The following is an 18,100-nucleotide window of genomic DNA, read 5'->3' as shown; positions in this document are numbered from 1 at the left end:
TGTTGCAAGAGAAGGTTGTTTTGGAGTGACAATTGCGATGATGGGGCACACCTGAGCTATATAAGATCAGGAAACCAAGCAAATCTGGTCCAGTAGGACTCAAGTAATCAAGATCAAATGTGCTCTGGGTTGCCATGAGATTTACTTTTGACCTAGTTGTAATAGAGTGCTATGTCAAAATGGAGACTAAAAGTGTAGTCCAAGCCAAAGAGACTTCCATCGAAGGTGGTGATGGGTCAATCCGTAAGAAGAACCTTTGGCATTTCCTGTATGTATGCATTTCAAAAAGGTCTAGGTCTGGTACACACTATGCTTGATAGATGAGGTCCATCACATCCTGAAATTGCTACCACTCAAGATTTCTGGAACTCGGTCTGATCAGGTGATGCAGTGTCATGTTCAGGTTCCCAATCAGTCCCTCTGCTTATGCCCCATAACGATGTGCTCATCACCACTTTACATTGACGCTTTGAACTAGCATCCCCTTGCTAATGTAAAACATTATTAAGATGTTTTCTGTTAGGATCCAGACTTGTTCCCTGGAGGAGGGAGTGCTTTCAGTGCCAGTTGTACAGGTCTCCACTACAGGAAGTTGATATGAAATTTCCATCTCTGAAAAGGCCATAAAGTAGTGATTCCTATATTCCTAGAAGCACAACCCAACCTTGAACATGGGCATCAGTTATTACTGTGACCAGGGGCCAAGTAGGTAAGAATGATTTTTATTCCAGAAAATCAAGGGGAAAATACACCAAGGAGGTTGGGAAACTGCAAATTAATAAGATCAGGTATTTACATGGCCATAGATTTGACTTAGTTGTTACTGTAATGTCCACAACAAAATCTCACCTACCAACAGGTTTCCACCAGGAAGATGGACAATGCCATCTGACCCGAGTGTGCAAAGCTGACCTGATGGTTTAATTTGGCGTTTCTACAAATACAATCTTCATCATTTGGATGTGGCTCACTTTCTCTATTGGCAAAATGTCAGTAAGTGTTATGTATTCAGCAATTCAACAATAAACAGTAGCCTTTGGGAAGGTGACAGGGTCAGCTTTTCCTCAATGGTTGAAAAGGGTCTTGAAAAAGGGTGATTGTATTCTGCAGACCTCTCAGCAGAAGATCCTGAGGATGCTTTTAAAACCCAGCGTCCAGAGGGGTTTTAAAGGATGATACGTGATCTCTCTCACCCAGTGGGGCGAAAGAGGTGATCTCTATCCCTGGCATCATAGATTACCAACATTCACCCGTTACCCTTTTGAAGACTGTGGAAACAGGATTGAAACAGATGGGGAGTACTGCGAACTAGAAGAACTCGCCTCCTACAGTAAAGGTCAAGTATTTAGGTATTTCCTGTGATTCTTGGAAATCATTTGTAGCATTTATAGAGCGCGTTCGACCAGTCAAGGCATCAAAGCGCTATGCAGGAGGGAGAACTGAGAAGAAGAAAGCAGCTCAGTAACAGTAGAACCCCCCTCCCGCCCCCAAGAGGGATTAATCTGCAAAAAGTAAAGTTTTCACCTGCTTGCAGAACAACAGGACCAAACAAAGGCACCTGATATGCACGGTAAGGGAGTTCCAAAGCCTGCCAGCTTCCACAGTAAAGGCCAGTCCCCCCCACCTAACTTTCTCACATCGAGGAACAGTCACCTTATACTGACCATTCAAGCTCAATGGTCTCTTAGGGACATACCAATTCAGAGTTGTCCTGGGATAACTCGATCCCTGAGAGTGGAGAGCTTTGTGAATCAAGCAGAGTGCTTTAAAGCACACTCGCTTCGGTACTGGCAGCCAATGAAGAGATCCGAATCATTTCCCTAAGTGAGGAGAATTTGGGTATACACAGAACCAGGCGTAAATAATTCTGGATGATTTGGAGCTTATTTAAGGACTATTGGTTGGCATTTAGATGAATGGTGTTACCTTAGTCTAGGCAGGAGATGATAAGAGCAATGACCACTGACACCCTCAGCTATTTTTGAACAAAAGGTAATATTTTCTTCAGAATACCAATCATCCAGAAGGAGGACCTCACTGTTCTATTAATCTGGGTGTAGAATGACAAGGTGTTATAAAAAATCACTCCTAAACTTGAAGCTGCAACCACCGGAGTGGGGAGAATGCCACCTGTTTCTGCCCACCAACAGTTAATCCAGATGGAGCTATCAGCTCCAAATACTAAGATCTCTGTTTTTTCCAGAGTCATTTTCATCCAGTTCTCCCTCATCCATCTGCTGATCTCTCACATGCAAGCCCTGGCCTGAACCTCTTTGCCACCTCATCCCAGTCATCAGATATGGACACGATGATCTGCATATCGTCCGCTTAGGAAGATACCAGGAAACCTAAAGAACATACTAGGTTTGCTAAAGGGGTGCCATACAAGTTAAATAAAGTGGGGCTCAAAGATGACCCTTTCGTCTAAGAACCACCCCCTTAAGCCCTGCCTGTCACAGCCTCTGCACCAATAAAGATGGAGATATGGTGTCAAAGGTGCTGACATCATAATGTGGACGTATTTTTTTATGAAGGTCCATCAATACCATTTCATCTTTAGTTTGAAAAGCTTGAAAGATCCGTAGCAGAATTACCATTATAAACTTTTTTTTAAAGAAATGTTGAGGAAGCTGAAATCTAAATTTGTTTGCATGCCACTCTTTTTCTTTGGTATCAGAAAATATCTAGAATAACAACCCTTAGCCTTCTTACTTAGGTTCACATTCTCTGTATTGTTCCCTTCGTCAAGAGGGAACAGTACTCATCAAGATGTTTGTGTGGGGAAAGGAGGGATGCAGGAGGTGGCCTATTTAGGAAATGGAGAGGATAACCCGTTCTAATTATCAGAGAGGCTACCTGGGCGGGTGTAATTCTCTCCCATGCTTGAAGAAAGGATGCCCCTGAATCAAAGGGCCTTCTGGATCCAGTGCTCAGAGCGGCTTTGGGTCATGGTTGTGAGGGCCTTTGCATGGCTTTGAGGGAATGCTGATATAAGTAAGACTGGTGACTGACAGCATCTATAAAGTGATCTAATTATTTAGATGTCTTACATGGTAGGATATAGGAATGGTGGTAGACTGGCTTGTACATTGGATGTGAGTGGTGCGTCTAAAGGGCGAGGATGAGTGCTGGTTCAAAAGGGGGAAGGATGCCTGGGCTTTTAAATGGAGGCCAAAGGCCCATTCGCAAGTAGAAATGTGTCTGTTTCTTGATTAAACACTTCGTGTGTGCCTGCGGGCCCTTATCCCTGTGCCTACCAACCTCAGTTGCATGATAAACAGCATTGAATTGTCCTACTTAAAGTGTCTGCGAGCATAGGTGTGAAGTCAACAGGGATGAAAACTGTTATTGCATGCCTTCCACCCACAAAAGAACAGTAGGCGTTTCCTGTGACATTTTCACTACATCAAAAGACAGATTGCAAACTCCCATCACAAAAAGAAAGTGAAATGACATAAACAATCTGAAAATTATTTTGTATTCACAAGAAATGAAAATAAAAATGTGCACACAATCAGAAAATACATCTTAGTACTAATTTGTTCTACTTTTGTTTCTCCTATGAAGCCATTCCAAACAGGCTGTGCCAAATAAAAAATAAACAAAAGTGAGCAAAAGAAATACTTCAGCCTGACATATGGTTAAATAAAGAACATTTGTGTATTATTCTAATTCATTTCCAGAATTTGTATTTCTGCAGGCATGCATTTGTAGACTGTTTAACACAATTTTGAATCTCAGCGTGGGCATCACATAGTTTCATCATTCTGATATTTATAAATGAGTATTACTGAGCAGAACATTAAGATCATCTGTAAATTTACAATGTTGCAAGGGGAAAAAGTATGCTGTAGCAAGTGCTACAAAACAACAAGTTATGAGACATTTGTTTCATAAAAACTAAAGGTTTAAATAAAAGTTGTAACACAAACACATCAGCCTTAGCGCCCCATGAAAAACACACACACATAATGCTATAAAAACACCCTAATCATTCCTGGATAATCTAAACAAGATAAAAGGACACAACACACCTGTTTGCACATATTTTCTTTATATCTTAGAGAATGTTGAATTTTGTTAACCTTAATTAACTTAGTTGGGCGCAAAAGTTGGCAACATCTTTCGTCATCATGGGCTGAATTACTGAGAGAGCCCTGTGGGTAAAACCGACATGTGAACCCACTTTTTGCACTCCAGTGCACTATGGTATTACAGAAGGGACCCCACATGCTTGTGCAGCCCTTTCTATAATACTGAGTCCTTTCCATAATACTGATAGTGCTGGCGCACATGTAGCGTCAGCATAATCATTTGATGGGGCCATGGCTATATACAAATGAGAAACAACAGTTGATGGACAGAATGCAGAACAATGTCATACATTCACCCCAGTACAGAGATCTGGGCCTAAATCCATCATTTTTTTGCACTCCACACCACCCAGTTCAGACATGGCCATATGCAAATCAGCCTTTACCCTGTGCCTCATGGGAACAGTCCAGCCCGAACTGCCAAGCCATGTCTTTCCTGGACCGGAATCAAGCATCCTAGGACTGGTTTCTGGCTATCAGCCGTCTTCAGCCAGGACAGCTTGAGAGTGTATTTAAGTAATGTAAAGAATTGTGTGAGTAAATGGTAGGGCTAGTGTTGCCTTAAATAAAGTATTTTCGGAGGGAGACCATCTTATACAGGACACATCTACCCGTTATGGCTAGTGGTAATTTGCCCCACCCCTCAGTTTGGGCTTTTAGTTTGGCTTATAAGGGTGTGATATTCAGTTTCCAGCTTTCTTCGGGATCCCTTGAAGCATTGAGTACCAGGTATTTAAAGGACCCAGATTTGAACTGTAAAGCAGTTGGGGCCTAGGCCAGGAAGTGGGCTACATCTGTAAGGGCAACAAATCTCGATTTATCTCAGTTCAACCTCAGTCAAGAGGCCTCTCCGTAGATGTCCAGGATTTGCATTAATCTAGGAATGGAGTCTTGAGGTTTCTGGATGTACAGAAGAACATAGTCTGATTAAAGCACGATTCTATCCTCAATCCCCACACCACAGTTGATACCCCACACTTGTGCAAACACACGGATCCACTGAGCCAAGGGTTCCACCACCATGGTGAAGAGCTGAAGAGCAGGGGGGAAGAGGTTATATTTAGAAGGTTCCCCGAAGTGATAGAAAAGGAGCGAGATATGGTGTCATTAACTCAGATCCTAGACTGCTCAGGGCTTATGGGCATCTTTCCTAGCATTGTGAACCATATGCATCATACTTTTCACGATCTGGGCCATGTAATATCATATTCAGGGGAGAAACCTATTCACCAGCTCTAGCAAGGGCTGTCAGCTCGATTACATAGACTAACTAATGAGGGACTTGTGATGCCTCTGCGGCTTATGTAGTGCTGAAATAACATAAACAATAATGGTGTTACCACCTGGGAATTTGGAACAAAAACCACAAACATAGAGTTCCCCTTTATGATCAAATAAGGGAACATCAGTCTATTCTACCCATCCTTTCATCTTTATCCAATTCCAACTTCATCAGTTTACAGACAGGATGGGCAGCAGTAACATGGCATGTTTATTGATTCATTTTGTTAATTCTAACAATTTGTTCAAACAGTATTACTTAATAACCAATTAGACGTGCACTAGTGAGGGGCTTTGTCTCTGTTTATTCAAGAACATATTCACAGCATCCTGTGAAATGAATGACTAAATCGAGCCCAACCTATTGTCTCAAGTCCGTTCCTAGACAGCTTTCACAGGCGAGGGAGAGAGAAAGAGAGCACACAACAACAAGCTGCCCTGCATACTTTCCACGCAGAATAGCTCACAATACTACACATAATAGACACATAAACCAATAAAAAAAGACACAATAATACATATACCAAGCACAAAAACCAAAAAACACAGTGCGTTACTTAATTTTGCTTACCTTTCATTTGCCCAGGATCTAGTCTCCTACCCCCCTTCTTCAGTAGGTAACCTAAGCAGGTGACCTCCTGTCGACAATACTTACCCCCTTTGGCAGCTGGGCACAAACAATGGAGGTAAATAGCTAGAGGAATCCATACCAAGGAGGCCATGTCCAATACTATTGGACTGTCCACTTTGCACAGTTTGCTGTACAAGCACATTGAGCTACATAGAAAACATTAATCCAATGACCAACTACCAATTCCTTTAGCTATTGTGCTGTTTAACATGATGGTTTATGCATGCAAACTTAATTTTATTGCCTGCTTACCTAGCCCTTTCACAGCATCCTTAAATTGAAACCATTATTTCTGTATGCATGGGAGAGCTGCTAGGAGCTGCACATGGCCCCTCCTTCTCTCTTATGGCTTCATAGAACCTGGATGGTCTATTGCCAAAAACAATAAGCAGAGCTTCCCCTCAATCTCTCCGCTCAGTCCCCTTCCTTCGGAATGTCTTCCAAGGTCGAAGTGCCAGAGTTAGCCTGCCAGAAATAAACCCTCCTATGTGGGCATTTTGCTTTCATCAGTGCTAGTCTGCTAAGTACAAGACTTGGCCTCTGACCCTTAAACCTGTTGCCCCTCGTCTGAGCAAAGTTATCCGCATGTGGCCATGACAATTCAAAGTAACTCTTTGAGAAGCATGACTAAATGGCACCCCTGCTCCATGCCTGTGTGCTGATATTTTAAAGGTAGAATGTAACTTTTGCTCTTTATTTTTTATTCTTGTGCACTGTGCTTCCTAGCACCTAAAGAACTGGCTCAAAATTTTAGTTTTCAGAATGCCTTAATGCGCCCAGAACTATTGTGCATTAAGGTGTGCGATGTAATTCACATGTCTGTAGAGCTACTCTTTTAATACAACTTTTAATTGTATTTGTGACTGCAGCCATTAGGCCATACTAGAAATCATATTTTAAGTTTGTCACTAAGATTCAGTAATATTGTCATTGGTAAAGAAACTAATACTCACCTTTTTAATTTTGCTGCACAATATATTTAACCATTTAGACATTGAAATCTTAATGCACACTTTGCACAGGGTAATTTAATACATTGCTAAATATTATTGAATTTCCACAGTAGTATTATTAGGCATTATAAAGATCATAATAATGCAAAAACGATTTTAGTGCAATGACTTTTAACCATTTTTTACATGTAGAAATTTTTTGAATAATGATCACTAACCCTTTTGTTGGGGCAAGCCTCATTCCTTTCCTTTTGTCTTTAAATGCATTTATTTATAACACTTACAAAACCTATTTTGAAACTAAGCACAGAAACTTTACTGAAACATAGAAAGCTAAATATTATTGAATTTCCACAGTAGTATTATTAGGCATTATAAAGATCATAATAATGCAAAAACGATTTTAGTGCAATGACTTTTAACCATTTTTTACATGTAGAAATTTTTTGAATAATGATCACTAACCCTTTTGTTGGGGCAAGCCTCATTCCTTTCCTTTTGTCTTTAAATGCATTTATTTATAACACTTACAAAACCTATTTTGAAACTAAGCACAGAAACTTTACTGAAACATAGAAAGTTTGGTCCACCCTTTAGAAAGTAGTAATTATTTATCATTAGATCCATAGATGTGCTTCTTAGGAAAGCAAGAAGAAAGAAAGTCCTTACTTTTATCATTTCTCTATTATCCACAATAATGAAGCTGTATTTCTAACTTTCAAAATTAGTAGTCTTTAACGCATGTGCATTTATGCCATTTTGTACTAACTTAAAACCTAGTTGCCACTGTGTTTATTTGTAGCTTGTGCCTGGGTAAAGCCTGTCTTATTTATTTAGCTGTGTTTTATTACCGGCAGGTGTTAGCTTCTACACTTTTTTCAGGAGAGAATGCATTGTGTGCTAGGACTGATAAATCCTGACAATTAATGGCACAGGGCCCCTTATGATGCTGTCTGTTTCCAATATGACAGCAATGTGCTGTATTCTAATATCCTCACAGAAACCCCAAAAAGTTGATAAACCACTCATTACCTCCCTCTGCTCTAACAGACAACTTTCTTCGGACTGACAGCTTGAGCAGATGTTAAAAGCTCTCTTTCTGGTGCTGGGAATGAGGCTCAGTTAATTCTATTAAAAACCAGGCATTCCAAGCTAGTCAAAATCTATTGTTTGCATTGTGGTAAAAGGAGAACGCTTTTATTTTAGCAGCAACCAATTACTCATATATTGTGAATGCCTTTTAATATTTAAATATGATGTATCTAAGGATAGTGGTGTAACATTTTGCACAGCTGATAGGCAGTACTAACAAAATGTTGGGCATCTATTTTTAATGTTGTTAAGTCCTTGTTGTATAAAACACACACATTTGTTTTTGTCTGTGAGGCCTACTTTTCCCTATTGAGTGCCTTTTTCTGGGTAAATTTAGTTTTAACATTATATAGCTCTAGCTATACCCAAAGGTCTCAAAGCGCTTTACTTGTTGTGAGATAACATTTTCTCTTTTGATATGGAATGCTAGGCAATTCTGCCTCGACTTTTAATTCACATTTTTTTACTATTGTGGCAATATAATAATGTCCATCTTTGCTTGGTGCCCCGGGCAGGAGGCTTTGTCTCTGCCTATGCTCACAGACTCTTCAGGGTACAGTCTCGAAAAGGTGCCCTACTCAATTGTCTGAACTGAGGTTGTCGGACGACCACCAGTGGCTTTAGTGGGAGGTCTAGGGGTGGCCCCGCTGGGCGGCTCTTGTCCTTTATTGTCCTTGGTGTAGGGGCTCCACTAGGGGCCACTGATACCCTGGCATCAGCCCAGGTGTGGCCTATTCTGCCCGACACCAGATCCAGAGGTTTGCTGCATACCACCTACAGTCCCAAAGTGGCAAAGGGCCCGCCATACTCCACCTTCCCCCACCCATGAACCCAAGTCAGGCAAAGTCCACGTCAGGAGAGGAGGTAGAAAGAGAGGCAGCAGAAGGCCATGCTCAGCAGCCTAGCTCCATGCATCCACTGGCCGTTTCCAAGGCAGCAGCAGGGGCTCAATGTTCCCAATCGACTGGAATATTTCACAGTAGGCCCCAAGGCAGCCAGTTCTGAAGCCACTCCCGGACCCTGCTTACTCCCTAGCATTGCTGCCGCTTCTTCTCACCAGTACGGCGCACCCACAGTGGCACCCAGTCTGTTTTCCACAGGGGCTATCCTCTGCAGCTCTTGATTGGGCCTGATCGGTGTGAAGGTCTCTGCATAGCGGGGGAGTCGTGGCTTATGTTGCTGGGCAGAATGATGGAGAATGCAAGTGGTCTGGTATGGATGGGCTGGGAGACTCTACCAGATAAGGCATTAACGAAGGTAAGTAACTTGTCCAGCCTAGGGAGATATCTAGACACAGATTCCTTACCTTAGAATTAGATACCATAGCAATATGACCGTACCAAAAATCCATACATATAACAAACCAGTCTACTGAAAGATAGAAAAGAGCAGTGGAGTGAGAAAATCAGATGAGAAGAACAATGCACCTCACCATAAGCAACGTGGAAGAAAAACATACAATAACAGTAATGACAGAGATGGGGAAGCATGGTTAAGTAGAACCCATGGAAATGGAAAAACAATGTGTTGAAAGACACTAATCAATATGTTTTTCAATATTACTCAGACCCATGGTGGGATTTGGAACCATGAACCTGGAGCCCGGAAAATCTGGGCCCCTGGAACCATAACACATCAAATCTACAAGTACCAACAGCAGTTGAGACTATCTGGGGTGAAAACACCAAGACGAAATCTCAAACACATACACAGCAGAGGAAGCGTGCTTCAACTACAAATCCGCAAGGACAAACCAAATAAATTCTTGTCCTGATAGAACTCCAGACAGAGGAACACCACTAGAAACACCAAGGAAAAACCACAGAGCGGTGGGGAAGAAAAACAATGCACACAAAGCTATTTTGAAAACTATCTCGAAAAGGTGACACAGAGGTTGTGTTACAAAAACACTTATAGATATATGTTGGAAATGGTCCTTTTCGCAGGGTTATCCCCAAACTTTTTGCTTCTTCCTCCTATTTTTCCCTGACCTGTTTGTGTTGGTTTTAGGACTCTGGGCACTTTACCACTGCTGATCAGTGCTAAAGTGCATATGCTCTCTGTGTAAATTGTGTTATGGATTGGCGTTTCCATGATTGGATATTTGGTTTACTTGTTAGTCCCTAGTAAAGTGCACTGAGTGTGCCAGGGCCTGTAAATCAAATGCTACTAGTGGGCATGCAGCACTGATTGTGCCACCCACGTGAGTAGCCTTAAAAAGGTAATTCAAACCTGCCATTGCAGAGTCTGCACGCAGTTGGTAAGTGCCATGTCGACTTGGCCAGTGCGCACACTTGCCTGTCCCTAACCTTCCTTTTTCTTACAGGTCAGGCACCCCTAAGGTAGGCCCAAGGTACCACTGTGGGCAGGGTGCCGTGTATGTGAAAGGTAGGACATGCCCTGGTTGGTGTGTGTGGCATGCCATGATAGTGAATTACAGCCAATTTCGTTTTTCACTATTGCAAGGCAACCTGTTCCCCATAGGACAGAATAGGAAGTATGTTTATAACATCTTATAAACATAACTGGCCCTGGGAACTAGGTAAGGAAAATAAAATTTAGTACGCCTGAACTCAGAATCTAAAGATGCATCTTTTAGTGAAGGTGAATTTTACATCTGTGTTTGAAAGAACCACTTTTAGAAAGTAGGTATTTTCTTGCTCAGTCATCCTGTGTGCCTCTGCTGGAATGTGAATTGCCTGTCTGGGTTTCAGATGACAGAAGGCTGGGGAGCAGGAGGGGCTCCAGATAGTCTAGGTGGGTCAGCAAAGGGCCGAATAGACCTGGGCTGCGATGGGGGAATGGGGAGGAGATTTCCTTGCACCTCAAAGGGCCTGGTCTGTCTCTGACAATGCTGTCTCCATCCCCTGCTAGGAAATCACACCAGAGAAGGCAGAACTGGTTCTGGCTGGGCACAGACACCCTCTTCCTAGAGGATCAAAGGATTTTTGGATACAAAGACTGGGGCCCGACCCCTGAACTTTAGAACTCCTCTGGATCAAGAAGACTGCCAAGAAGAAGAGCCGGAGAAGCTGTGAGGAGGAATAACCACTTTGCTGGGTGCTTTGCTGGGCTGACTTGCAGTGGCTGCTCCTGTCTTAGGCAGTGAAAGGCCTGGACTGGACTTTCTGCAACCTAATTTGTGAGTCTCTCCAAGGGCTTGAGGTAGAGCTTGCCCCCTTGTTCACGAATTCTCAGGAACAGCAAAGACTTGAAGCTCTGTTTTGTGCAGTAGCAGAGGAAAAAGAAACTCAACGACGTCCATGATGCTGCTGCCGACTCTGTGTCCTGGCGGCACTGCAGAGGGTACCACCGAACCGTGATGCCGGTCTCACCGACGACGCCTGCTGATGCCACCATCGAGCTGCTGCTCGCACCGCGACCTGTGGGTACCGCACTCCGCAGCGCCTCGCTTCACGCTGAAGCCTGTGCACCACAGAGAGCACAGCAGCAACCCTGACCTCACCAATGACACCAACTGATGCTGCCACCGAGCCGTTGCTCACACCGCGACCTGTGGGCACCGCACTCCACACCGCCTTGGTCACCAAGACACTTTGGTTGCCGACGATGCCGCCCCATGCTAAAATCGACGTTGCTGCTTGCACCGTGGTTCGAGGGCACCGCTCGTAAAGTTACACGACTTACTGCCCTCATCCCGCACCACAGCCTTGGCCTACCAACGCCAGCGCCATAGACTCCAGTTCGTCAGCTGACGACAGTGCTCCGCAACAACGCCTCCGCTGCTTGCACCGTGACCTGCTAGCACCGTAACGAGCACCGTTTTCATTTTGCACCGCGACCCTGATCTCACCGATGACGCCATCTGATGCCGCCACCGAGCCGCTGCTCGCACCGCGACCTGAGGGCACCGTACCGCAGCACCCGACACCTGCCGACGCCAGCCCTCCTGATCCCAACAGAGAGGAGATCGACCTGCAACGCGTGTGACTTCGAGGGCCCCGACGACTCCTGCACCGACTTCCGGAACCAACGCCTGTGGATGCCGTGTTTTTGGAAGCTCAACAAGAGATCGTCGACGCCCTGCATTTCTAAAAGGTACTGTTTGCGGGTCTTCCCGACACCGTAGCTGGCCTGCGATGCCGTGGTCGGTCAGAACTGTTTGGATTTGTTTGCTCACAACACCGTTGTGAGAAGTTGGCCTGGCATATGATGTTCACTATTCTAGTGGGCACCTTGCACCAGTCCAAACGACCCTTATTGATGGTAGGTTTAAGACAACCTTTATAGAAAGCTATCCTAGTGGTAGCTGTGGAAAGCAGCCTTCAGGCTAAGTCTTAAAGGAATGTAAAGCAGCTTGTTTTACCAGTCTATAATCCCTTGAATAATCAAATGAAAGGAGATCCACACCAGGTATATATCAAATATATATGTATTTATTCTAAACACAACCCCTCTAGTCTCTTTGTGAGGCTAGAGGCAAAAGTACACACACAGTAAATTAGCACAGTATACGTTTTGACCTAGGGGCCTCACAAGCCATATACTAAGAGAGTGGTATAAGAACCACGTGAGGGATAGAAGTTAGGCCTAGGGCCTGTAGAGCCTCTGGGGTAACCAGGAACCACCCAAGGTCGGGACGCAGGAGACCCACTAGGGACGCGTGCGGTGTCCAAACACAGCCACGAATCACCGTTGACTTCTATGGTGAAAGTTAAAGTTACAAAGTTAAAGATTAAGGACACTTGGGAGTGGACTACGGTAAAACCCTTTCAGTACTGGACACTTCGAGAGTCAAGACCCACGGGAGCACCGAAGTACTCATGTTACCTCACCCAGGGAAGCCGGGTGCATAGGTGTCTTTTCGTGTCGGGTTTCGTCGTCATTTCCAATGGAGAATTGCAAAGAAGTGCTGCAGGCGACCAGGTGAAAACTGTCCGGATGGATTCAAGGGTGGATTGGAGATCTGAAGAACCTGAAATCAGAGGGGACAGAGCCTGGGTCACTAGCCAGTGGCCAGGAAGGGGACAAGAAGATGCCAGCCGATGTCGGGGGCTTTAAGGTGATGTAGGTGAAGCTTGACTCTTCAGCCACGAGGACCAGGAGGCGTCGATGACAACCAGGAGCTGGATTCGAGCTGTCCCACGTCGGATGTCGAGTGCTGTAGTATCGGTATCCAGATTGGACCCAACAAGCCTTGGAAACAGCAACCCATGCAAGATGACAAGATTGGCTTTGGTGCAGACCAGCAAGGTCTAAGGGACTCACCCTTTAAATTGGTGTCAGGGCACATCTGGAGTTACCGGAAAAGCCCAAGAAACACAGGATTGTCCTTCATGGGGACCCACCAATCGACAGACTAGGGATCGCGAAGGAGCCTCAAGTGGAAATGCTGAGAGCGAGTCCACGGAACACTCGTGGAGAGCAGGCCCACAATCTTCAATGCAAAAGGTACTCAGGGCTTGGACTACAAGTAGCCCAATGCACAACTTTGGGAAAGCTCGGGAAGTCAATGCACTAGCAAATGTCAGGATGTCCAGGAGTTCTGGTCCCACGCCTCTCATGATAGCTACAGGTCTCCGCTTTGCTGGGGACTCATGTCAGCCTCGGAGATGTCTGGAAATCCATGTCCTGTGTTACAGATTCTTCGGGATCTGGCGGTTGCCTTGAAAATGCAGAATGGCAAGATGCTTCTTTGGTGCCTGTTTGAACAGGGGAGCCACTCCTTGACCCCAAGGGAGATTTCTTCTGTCTTCCAGTCGATATGGAATGTCGAAGGTCCAGGATTTCTGTATCAGAGTAACGTCCAGGGTAATCTAAAGTCCTAGGGAGTGTGTTTCTATACTTATACCAAGTTTAGGGGTTGGACTAACTCTAGGGTCCAACCTATGGGAGGACCTGGGGAGGGGGTGGTTACACCCCTTCCCCTATGTTCAGTTTCGTGCCAGAGCTGGGGCCCCAGCAATCGGTTTGAACTGGGAAATGCATGGGGACACCTTGTGTGCCCATGGCACTGTCTGAAAAGCATTCACTGAATGCAACCCACCCTACCCCAATACACTAAAGCCTGTCTGGGGCGGTGCTGGCACCTCACTGGACAGGAAACCTAGTGTCCAGGCCTTCCCTGCTGGAGCTTCGTCCAGCAGCAGGCGGTCAGACTCGTGTCTGTGGCAGCAGCATCCATTTTGTGATGCTGAGGCTCTTTTAAACATTTACCGGGTAAGTAAGTGTGTACATGTCTTCTCCCTCTAGAAGGGTGGAGTTCTACCCCCGCCCCCAGAACTGGTGGGGGGAGGGGAGGATTCCAAAGCTTTTTCCAAGGCACTTAAGAGTATATGGTATGGCCATATCACAGAACAGCTATAAGGAAGGGATTCCGAAAACTGCAAAGGGGCTCAGCTCATGCCAGAGGCACCCTCTCATACAAAACCAAGCACTCTGCCTTCAGGATTGTCAAGGCCTGCCATAGGAGTGACTTATAGGTTTATATGTGTCTGTTCTAAATGGTAGATATAGGTATACTATATCTACGTAAGGGGTGCTTACACCACCTTACCCAGGCTGCAAGTGCAGACATGTGGTGCAATTTTGGAAGGCTTCCCAGGGGTGGCATAATACATGCTTCAGCCCCTGGTAGGCCTTTGGGGTACCTATGCCCTTGGTACCTAAGGTACCATATACTTGGGATTCACAAAGGTAACCCAGTAACCAATCTGGAGTATACCTAATGTACATGCAATCAATTTAGAGAGAGAACAGCTAGGCTGGGGTCGTGATTAGCAGGGCCACAGTCAGACTAAAGTCGATAAACCAGTGAAACACAACAAAAAGTGGGGATAACCATAGTAAGCAGATCCAACTCTCCTACAGCCGTGATAGCCCCGTACTGAGCTATCAACATCAAAGAACTGCCTTTAAAGCGTATTTTGATAAGTGAAGATTTTGAAGTACTGTATTGTGGATTCTTATCGTTTTTGGTTGTTAGTATATAAAAATATTGGATATTTTTCTAAACTGGTGTGGTGTCCTTTTGTAGTTCTTACACTGTAATACTGTTGGTTATGTGCAACTGCTTTACACACTGCCTCTACGATAAGCCTGACTGCTCGCGCCAAGCTACCAAGGGGGTGAGCAGGGGTTATTTTAGGCGTGTAACTCCCTTATCCTGACGAGAGTGGTGGTTTCTGGCTGGTTTTGGCACATGCCCTAGCCTGCCAAAATCCAATTTCTAACAATATATAACTATTGCGATACAGATATAAATACCTATACCTAAGACATACCCTTGTCCATATAGCATTGCCATACCGATAGAAGATAATACAGTAATATATTAACCCTTTTCATGTGTTGAACGGCCGCCGGCTGTCCAACTTCATGGTGGGTGTGTGCGTCGGACGGCCGGGGGCTGTCTCAATCAGGCCCGCATGGAATTCGTCCGCACCAGGGGGGAATTCCACATGCGTTCAAGAAGTTAATGAAAGTTCAAAAGCAGCACTATGCTCACGTGCATGAACATTAGTAGTATAGGGCTGAGCAATGAGCAACATAGCACCAAGAAACAGAAGTAAAAAGAGAGAGAGAGAGGTAATCACACCCCTCAACAAAAGAAAAAAACGCTGAAGCATTAAGAAATTATGCTAGCAGATTAGAAGCCTGAAAAAGGATGGTAAGAGCCACATCCTGAAAGAAAGCAACAGGAAAAGGAACCTTATGATAAAGAATACAAGGATGAAATGGGTCTAAAATAGGCAGAGGTGAGTAAAGGCTAACTATGGGAAGGTTGAGACTGTCGGAACGGTGAAGGCTATCAGGCAAAGCAGAGGCAAATGAAAAAGTAAAAAAACATAGTCCCTTACAGAAAAGAAGCTGCATAATACATAAGCTCCAAAATTTTGAACCAACAATAAATAAGACAATTGAAAGGAGATGCAAGTGAAATAGAACAATATATATTTATTAGAGGAACAGCAGTTCCACAAAAAGCAGGAATCATCAAAACTAAAGGAAGGAGAAGGGCAATCATTTTTAATTTCTGAATGAAAGGGAAAGCAAATGCCAGGACCAAGTCCTGTGCATAAATTGTCAAACGCAATGTATCCAAAGAATTGACGCAATTTGGGGAGAGGATGTAGCCTTACGGCTAGAGCAGTTGACATCAAAGCTGGGGAACCAGGTTTGAGTCTCGGCAACCACGCTCAACATCCTGTGATTCTGCGCCAATCACGTAATCTCCCTGTGCCTATCAAAAATGAATGTGTCCTCATCTAACGTAACTGGTGCTTGGTAAAGCGCTCTGATACCAAGTTCAAGTTCAAGTTCAGAAATTTGTATAGCACACTATTCACCCAGAGGGTCTCAAGGCGCTTGAGGGAGGGGGGGTACTTTACTTATCAAATATCCAAGTTTTTAGTTGTTTTCTGAAGGAGAGGTGGTCCTGTGTAAGGCGGAGATCGGTGGGGAGAGAATTCCAGGTCTTGGCCGCTAAGTAGGAGAAGGATCTTCCCCCCGTGGTGGATCTTTGGACGCGTGGAATAGCGGCGAGGGCTTGATTGGATGAACGTAGTTGGCGGGTGGGGGTGTAAAAGGACAGGCGCGTGTTGAGGCATTCGGGTCCTAGGTTGTAGAGGGCTTTGTGTGCGTGGGTGAGGAGACGGAACGTTATTCTTTTGTTGACGGGGAGCCAGTGGAGGTCTTTTAGGTGACCGGAAATGTGAGCATGGCGGGGGATGTCTAGGATGAGTCTGGCTGAGGCGTTCTGGATGCGTTGGAGTTTTTTCTGTAGTTTGGCTGTTGTTCCGGCGTAAAGGGTGTTTCCGTAGTCCATTCAGCTTGTGACCAGTGCATGGGTGAGCGTCTTTCTTGTTTCGGTGGGGATCCAACGGAAGATTTTTTTGAGCATACGTAGAATGTTGAAGCATGATGATGAGACGGCATTGACTTGTCTGGTCATCGAGAGGGAGGAGTCCAGGATGAAGCCCAGGTTACGTGCGTGGTCCGTTGGTATGGGTGCGTTTCCCAGGGCCGGTGGCCACCATGAGTCGTCCCAGGCGGAGGTGGATGATGTTATGTTATAGTATATTTTTATAGCGCCTATCACCGCCGGTCTCTAAGCGCTTAAACAAGAAAACATAACACACTGAAGCCCAAAAGAAAACCTGCAACTATATTGGATGATCATCTTAGGATGATCCTAAGATGAGGACTTCCGTTTTGTCCGAGTTCAGTTTTAAACGGCTGTTCTTCATCCACTCGGCTACTTCTTTCATCCCTTCGTGTAGGTTGGTTTTGGCGGTGTTTGGGTCTTTGGTGAGGGAGAGGATCAGCTGGGTGTCGTCTACGTAGGAGATGATGTTGAGGTTGTGTTGGCGTGCTATGGATGCGAGTGGACTCATGTATACGTTGAAGAGGGTTGGACTGAGTGATGATCCTTGTGGTACGCCGCAGATGACTTCGGTGGCCTCTGATCTAAAAGGGGTGAGGCTGACTCTCTGGGTTCTTCCGGCGAGGAACGAGATGATGCAGTCCAATGCTTTTCCTTGTATTCCGACGTTGTTGAGGCGTTGTATAAGGGTGCTATGACAGACTGTGTCGAAGGCTGCGGAGAGGTCAAGTAGGATGAGGGCAGCTGTTTCTCTGTTGTCCAGTAGAGTTCGAATGTCGTCTGTTGCTGCGATGAGGGCGGTCTCGGTGCTATGTTTGGCTCGGAAGCCGGACTGTGTAGGGTCGAGGGATTTGTTGGATTCGAGGAAGGCGGCGAGCTGACTGTTGACGGCTTTCTCAATGACTTTGGCAGGGAATGGGAGGAGCGAAATGGGGTGGTAGTTCTTAAGTTCAGTGGGGTCTGCTGTGGGTTTCTTCAGGAGGGCGCTGAGTTCGGCATGTTTCCAGCTTTCCGGGAAGGTAGCGGAGTTCAGGGAGCAGTTGATGACGTCTCGGAGATGGGGTGCGATAATGGAGTCTGCTTTGTTGAAAATGTGGTGGGGACATGGGTCGGTTGGCGATCCTGAGTTGATGGAGTTCATCAGGCGGATGGTGTCTTCAGTGGTGATTGGGTCCCAGGCGCAAAGGTTGTTGGAGGGGGGTTT

This window comes from Lissotriton vulgaris, chromosome 4_1 (genome assembly GCF_964263255.1).
Source record: "Lissotriton vulgaris chromosome 4_1, aLisVul1.2, whole genome shotgun sequence".
Lineage (NCBI taxonomy): Eukaryota > Metazoa > Chordata > Amphibia > Caudata > Salamandridae > Lissotriton > Lissotriton vulgaris.
This window is presented reverse-complemented; position numbering follows the sequence as displayed.